The 7,277-nt window shown below is 41.6% G+C and overlaps 1 protein-coding gene across 2 annotated transcripts in view; it reads right to left on the bottom strand.

Moving 5' to 3' along the window:
- LOC111863312 (protein unc-13 homolog B) overlaps positions 1 to 7,277 on the bottom strand; it is a 777,834-nt gene that overhangs the window by 315,197 nt on the left and 455,360 nt on the right. The window contains exon 1 of one of the 2 annotated variants that reach the window (XM_023849510.2): positions 6,379 to 6,396. The exons of the other annotated variant lie outside the window; for it this stretch is intronic. The gene's annotated coding sequence lies outside the window, so the exon portion shown is untranslated. Of the gene's footprint in view, positions 1 to 6,378; positions 6,397 to 7,277 lie in introns of those variants that run through there. 2 annotated transcript variants of the gene reach the window in all.

Below are 7,277 nucleotides of genomic sequence, written 5' to 3'. Positions count from 1 at the left end.
GGGCGGGCGGGCAGGCAGGCAGGCAGGCAGGTAGGTAGGTAGGTAGGTAGGTAGGTAAGCAGCGTTCTGCACAATATAGGATTTCTTTACTTCTACAATATATTTTCTTCTGTCCTAATAGAAATGTTTTACCGAGAGAGGCACGTATATTAATTTTTGTCAATAAGTTAAATTATTACTTTCGAGTAAAAAACAAGTTTTATGGCTTAACGACGCAAGCTTCTTAACTGATTAATATTTGTCTGTAAGTACAGTGAAGAGGGGATGCGGACACATATCTTTCAATGGTTGATGTTGAAGATATCGATAAAGGACGCCAATGAATCTATTTTACAACCTCTTCAATTTCATTTTACAGCCTTTAATTTAATTATCTTAATTATATCGGTGTACGAAGCCATATTAAACTCTAAACCCTAATAAAGACGCTAGTCTAGAAGTAGAGGCAAAGTGAATGAGTTCATATCTCGTCAACAGAATTCAGGACGCAGGAAGATGAAGAAATCAGGAAGTGCAGAACGTATAGGAGAGACGAAAAATGCTTACGCAATTTTAACCGAAAACCTCAAAGACATAAGCTTAAATAGGAGAATAATATTAGAAGAGATCTTAAAAAATAGTGTATAATATGAGGGTTGGAGACATGTGACTCAGGATTTCGTGAAGTCGGTAATGAACCTTCGGGTTCCATAAAAGATAGGTAATTTCATGACCATTTTAGTCACTGTCAGCTTTTGAAGAATAACTCTGAACTATAAAGTTATTTAATTAAAAAGAAATTATTATTACAGCAAAATTGCTTCAAATTATTAATTCTCTGTAGCGAAACTAAATCCATTTACAGACAAGTGCTTTAGCTGCTGCTCTTATGTACAAGATGTTTTACATTATCACTCCTATACATACTCGAATAATAAAAAATATTGTACTCGTATTATATTGTAGCTGACGTATTTTCAATGTTTCGTCACATAGTATTACGCATGGTATACCGTAAACCGGTCACGGTAGCCGAGCGGTCTAAGGCATGTACTGTCTTCGCTCGCCTGGAAACCGGGATCGTGGGTTCGAATCCCACTCAGGGCATGGATGTTAATGTGTGTTTGTGCGTTTTTCGGTGTTTGTGTACAGGTAGCGGCCTTGCGACGAGCTGATCACCCGCCCAAGGAGTCCTACCGAATGTGTAAGATCTCGAAAAACCGAAGTGAACGGAGAAGTTCATGGAGCTAGGCCTAGGCCCACTGGGGCTGTAGTGCCAAGAAAAAAAAATACTGTAATAGGTTTCAGTCAGATTGAAATAATTACGTTACTCAGAAATAGGAAACAGCCTGAATTAATACAAATGTTATTGTATGCCTTCACTATTCACTGGTGCGGCTTTCTGTGTAACTTCATACACTTTGAAATTCGTAACCGAGGTTGAATTCCATTGTCGTTACACAAAGGAATATAATCGGAATAGAATTCCCATCGACCCAAGCACTGCGATACGTTGTAAATTCAAATTAAAACATAGCAGGTTACCACAGTCTACAGACGAAATTATTTCAGAAGTAAAATATCTTGACGTTAAAACCCACATTGGAGCTGATGATTTTTCTGTCCACGATATGAATGTCATTTTTGTATAATTGCCTCTTCCACCGCAGTAAGGCGCTCGGCTCTTCATATTGTCATTTTATTGGCAGAGGCATGGATTACATTTACAGCAAGGATACCGAAACAGGAATTTTCTCATTTCTCGTTCTAACCAAATTATGATGCATCTAAAAATTCGTACTAATGAATAATTATTTTTTTATGATATTATCTCGCGTTTCCTAGGCAACGCGCTAATAAATTTATGTGAATCTCAGATTTGGACGAATGTTTATTGGACGATCACTGTTTACACTGATAAATACAATTATTCGAACTTATAAAGTTTTCGGACGTTTCCTCTACCGGGTTATGCTCTCTCGCACCGCTAATATCGGTGAAGTGTCTTCTGCTCTGCTCTGAGCTCAACTATACTGGTCTCTTGTCGAATACGAACTTACTTCTGCTCCAGCTGAATATGGAACACCTTGTCGAAGAGTTAATTTCGCCCTCTGCTATGTAACGAATTTCTTGTTGCCGCAGGAATATGTGTCTGCCTAAAAGATCGTTTGTAACGGTGGAAACCCCACTGTTAGACTTTCATCTCTGGGAAAACTATTTCCTAGGCATTGCTGCATAGGAATTGCTAGCCGTTGACCAATAATGGACGTTTTATCGTCCGGCCTTCCTGGTGGCACGTCACAATATTTTCCACTTTCTGAAAATAACAGGCTAAATGTAGTAACATAACGAAAAGTATACTACAATATCTATAATAATATTGTGAATAATATGATCATTGCTAGGCAGCTGTTCGGTAAATACGTTCCCGAGGCAACGAATATACACGGAATAATTCATTTACTAGGCAACTCTTCGGTAGAAACAGAATAACTGAGGAACCGTTTGAGATGGCGATCTATATTCGAGTTGCCTGGAAGTTAGTTCTGTTGGGTGAGTACAATCGTTTGACAATCGTAAGGGACTTCAATGATTCATTCGCAAGAGATTCTTCGTTCGGCATTTGTCACAGTGAAAGAGAAGACACTCGTAGTGCAGTAAGGAATGGAGTGCACAGTCACTGATTGTGATCTGTTATAATTGAGTGTAATTGTAATAGAAGTGCCAATAAGTCTAATCATCAAATCCAGAACCAGTTATTATTAGTCACGCAAACTCCTTATACGTGACAATACATAATGAGATCCGAGCGCGCTGAATAGTAAAGTTTTCACAGTCTGAGATGCGGAGTAGACTCATGCCAGACTGCAACGCATTCCAACCCACGTGACCACAGTAATATAATATTTGTAATTCCTCTTATCATCCTTACTGCTATGTATCATCTCAAGTGGAAGCTGTAAACTGGAACAAACATGCACCTTATTTGCTGTACTTCGGAACATTGAGCTCATCTTTTATGCACGCGATTTGTGACTTTTCTAAATACTTAACACTACTTACGGCAGAGCACGCGGCAGCGCAGATGGTTGAGGCACTATGTTACAAGTCGGAAGGTCGCGGTTTCGAATCCTGGTGAGGTAGATTTTTTCAACTGATCTAATACTTCCAGCCGCACTATGGTCCTGGAGTCGACTCAGCCTCTAACAGAAATGAGTACCAGGAATATTCCTGGGGGTAAAGGGCGGCCGGCGCGTAAGGCTGGCAGGCTGACAATCTTACCGCCATCTAAGAGCAGACTGTCTAGATAATGTGGGATTCTCAACGTCTCACAACCCTATGGACTTCCATGGCCTGTTACAGGGATAGCTTTATCTTTTTAACATTCCTTACGAACAAACCAATCCTAAGGGCTCTGACGATGATATGCTTAGTGTTAATGGGTTCCTGGACTTTGACCATCGCCTAGTGCTCCGAGCAGACCATGATGTTTAGGAGACAGATTCTGTTTCCAAATGTGTTGTGCACAGAGTATCAGACAATAGGCAACGGCCAGAAACCCGCTGATGCTAAACCTTTAAGTACGTTAAATGCATATCAATGTTTGTGTTTGAATTTCCGCTACAAGAAGGGTACACTGAAAACCTCATGGAAGCGATCTGGTTTACGATAATTGCAGGTAAAGGAAAAGGTAATAAACTCAATGATTTTAGTCCGCAAGCGAACTATACCGACCGAAAGCTAACATTTACGCAAAATGTTTACTGCAATGTCTGATGCGCGTCTCCAGTCGGGAGACTAATGATGTCCAAAGATTATCAAATTGTGTTAAGACTGGTTTTTTACGTGACGATTGGTTTCACTTTCGTGCATTATGTATTTCATATCTTAATATGGATTACCTTATATAACAATAACATGGGTTGATCAGAGAAAAAAAATTATTATGCATTGTACTCTATTGGCTGGAGAATAAAACAAAAAGAGACCTGAAGACAAATTTCCCATCCTAATTCAGCAAAAACAGCGGTTCTATCAATTTATTTTGAATTAGTTTCCGGGCCTCTGGAGCCTGATTCCTACTCGGTATGCATATATAGCAGCAAATTTCAATGATGAACCCTAACATTATTAGAATCTGTGACGTCTGCAGGGTCTGCTTCATCTAGCAATCAACTCATCTTGGTTCGATAACCACCATTTCGTGCACTAAACTTACATTCCGTTAATGTTAACATTATTTCTTTTGAAGCAGACGCTGTAGTATCATTAATGTACATCTACGAAGATGTTAATTTTATATTACCATAAGAAGGTAAAGGCAATAAGGTAAAGCTGCCTCTGTGCTTAACTCTCTGAGCATTACGCCGTGAAGACGTATGGGGAGTGGATGTATAGGCCCACATTTTCTTTGCCTTGGCACAAGTTAGAGGTGAGTGGTCAGCTTCACGCCCCTGCTGCTTTATCCCAAGGGAAAGAACGCCCGGTATCCACTAGACAGGAGGCTGGGTGGGCCCCAGAGCCGTGAGAACCGAGTGGAGAAGAGAAAATTTTTGACCCTACCGGGACTCGAAGTCCGGCCGCTATTCCGACTTACTAAGAAGTATTATTGCAATTGACAGTCCCTCTGAAGACTGGAATTCATTTAAGTAATATTTAAAAATATGGATACTATGTGACAGAAACACACTCCACCTCTATTATAAAGGCCAACCAGTTAATGGAACCTTGGGGGGAAAATCTCTTCTTATTCATAGAATCATATGGAGTCCATAAATACGGTAAACTGCAAAAAATTTACGCTAAAGCGGGTGTTACGCAGGGCCGACCGCCAAAAGCGAAGAGAACCCCACCCGCCTTCAATTAAAAGTATACCAAATCTTTGTTAATGTCGTCATGATCAGTAACACGGAATTTCCAGACTCCATGAAGAAAACTATCACTGGTTCCGTAATTCCAAATACAGCTCTATTTACAGTGTTGTATTTACATATCCATATTGCTGGTGATTACTGATCACAACATGAAACATAGCTCAGACGTCACCTGGTTCTCCTCTATAGTTCCTCTAACAACTACTCCTTTCTAATTTACGCATCTCACATCCCATCATGACAAGGCGATACAGTGTCGTAAACTGACGGAATATGCAACCAATTCCATAGCAGGTGACTTTAACCATAAGATCTGAAGGGCTAAAATTGTTTCCTTTTTCTGTGGCGCTACAGCCCCAATTTGGGCCTAGGTCTACCTCCATGAAACTCTCCGTTTCACTTCGGTTTACTAGATCTTACACATAAGGTAGGACTCCTTGGGCGAGTGATCAGCTCGTCGCAATGCCTCTACCTGTAGACAAACACAGAAAAACTCACACAAACATCCATGCCCTGAGTGGGATCCGAACCCACGATCCCGGCATCCGAGCGAGCGAAGACAGTACATGCCTTAGACCGCTCGGCTACCGTGACCGGCTGTGGTATACTTACTGTTTGATTTTACAAATGAAATTTAACAGTTAAAAATAAATTTAATAGCAGACTATTACGTCCGGTTATAATTGAAGGTACTAACACCTGCAATATTAACATAAACTAGTTCTTTTAATTATCTGTCTATCCATCTGTCCATCTATCAATGGCTCTACAGCCCTTTTGTTGGACCTTGGCTGCTTTTTCAGTTTCTTAATCCTATACACAGTAGGCAGGACCCCTTGCACGGGGGATCAGCCCATAGCAAGGCCTCTATAAGACAGAACAACATAAACATAGAATAAACGCACACAGAAATCCATATATTGAGTGGGATTCGAACCCACGATCTCAGCTTTCGAGCGAGGGAAGACAGTTCATGACTTAGACCGCGAGGCCACTGTGATCGGCAGTGCTCTGAATTTTTCTTTTTTTCCTTGGCACTACAGCCCCAGTGGGCCTAGGCCTACCTCCATGAACTTCTCCGTTCACTTCGGTTTTTCTAGACCTTACACATTCGGTACGACTCCTTGGACGGGTGATCAGCTCATCGCAAGGTCTCTACTGTACACAAACACAGAAAAACGCACACGAACATCCATGTCCTAAGTGGGATTCGAACCCACGATCTCGGCTTCCGAGCGAGCGAAGACAGTGCATGCCTTAGACCGCTCGGCTACCGTGACCGGCAGTGCTCTGAATTAGTCATTCCAAATTACTGCACTAATGTGGTTTCCCATTAAAGTCTTATTCTAAAAGTGAGCCCTTTTGTTTGGAAGTCACAAAGGAAACATTAAACTACTTTCGTTGTTACTAAGCAAATACCCTCCCACTCTGTAAAATGGGAATATAAAGTATTTCTGGGATCCATAGGATGGCTGAGAGGTGGGGAAGTACGTAGTTGGAACACTTCCTGTTTCCTTCTACTCACGTTTTCGTGCCATTCCTCAATCTCTCAAGAAAATTCCTTGGCACAGAACAAGAAACAATCGACTCCCTTTGCGCCTCTTCACTAAGTCACTTCCACACCCGCTACGAACTACCAACTGCTCATCTTGAAACTGCAACTTCTCTGTCTGTGATTCGTTTAACCAATAGCACAGCTGAACAGGAAAACATTTAGGTTACCGGGAGAACAAAGTGAAGTTGTTAGGACAGTACTAGAACCATTTGATGAAATAAGTCCTTGATGCTGCGAAGTACAGGGAAAAGTCTAATGCGACTGTTTTCATTGTGGCAATGGTGTAATTTCGGATTCAGTGAGTTGCTGTAATGACAGTGATATTACGATTTGAACATTGCTTAGTTACTGGTAAAAGTCTATTTTCGGGAAGAGGCACGAATCGAAGATTGCTTATCCGTGCAATAAACTCTGACAGACTGGCCGACTGACTGTCGGTCTTAACATAAGACTCGACTCGAAGTCAGTCGGGAGTAGAGAGCACTCGAAGATTCTTCGGAGATATGTCTGAGCAGAAATTCTTCGTTCGTAATTCGTCGCAGTGGAAAAGACAGTCATTGATTGTTAAAAAAAAAAAAACCTTCGTGGCCTATAGTCCGCAAGCGAACTATACCGACCGAGCGACTGCCGTCTGTCAGCGAAAGTAGCGCAAACTTTTGCCGATAGAGGGTGTCACGTGGTCAGCACAACGGATCCCCACGGCCGTTAATCTCGTTTTCTAGACCTGAGCCGCTATTTCCTTGAAATAGCTCCTCAATTGTCCTCACGAGGCTGTATGGACCCCGTTCCAGACCCATTACTTCTCAGAAAATGTGGTAGCGCCGAGAATCGAACCCGGGACCTCTGGATCTGTAGGCAGAATCTCTTAC

The sequence above is a fragment of the Cryptotermes secundus genome, unplaced genomic scaffold, assembly GCF_002891405.2.
Source record: "Cryptotermes secundus unplaced genomic scaffold, Csec_1.0 scaffold159, whole genome shotgun sequence".
NCBI lineage: Eukaryota > Metazoa > Arthropoda > Insecta > Blattodea > Kalotermitidae > Cryptotermes > Cryptotermes secundus.
This window is presented reverse-complemented; position numbering and strand designations above follow the sequence as displayed.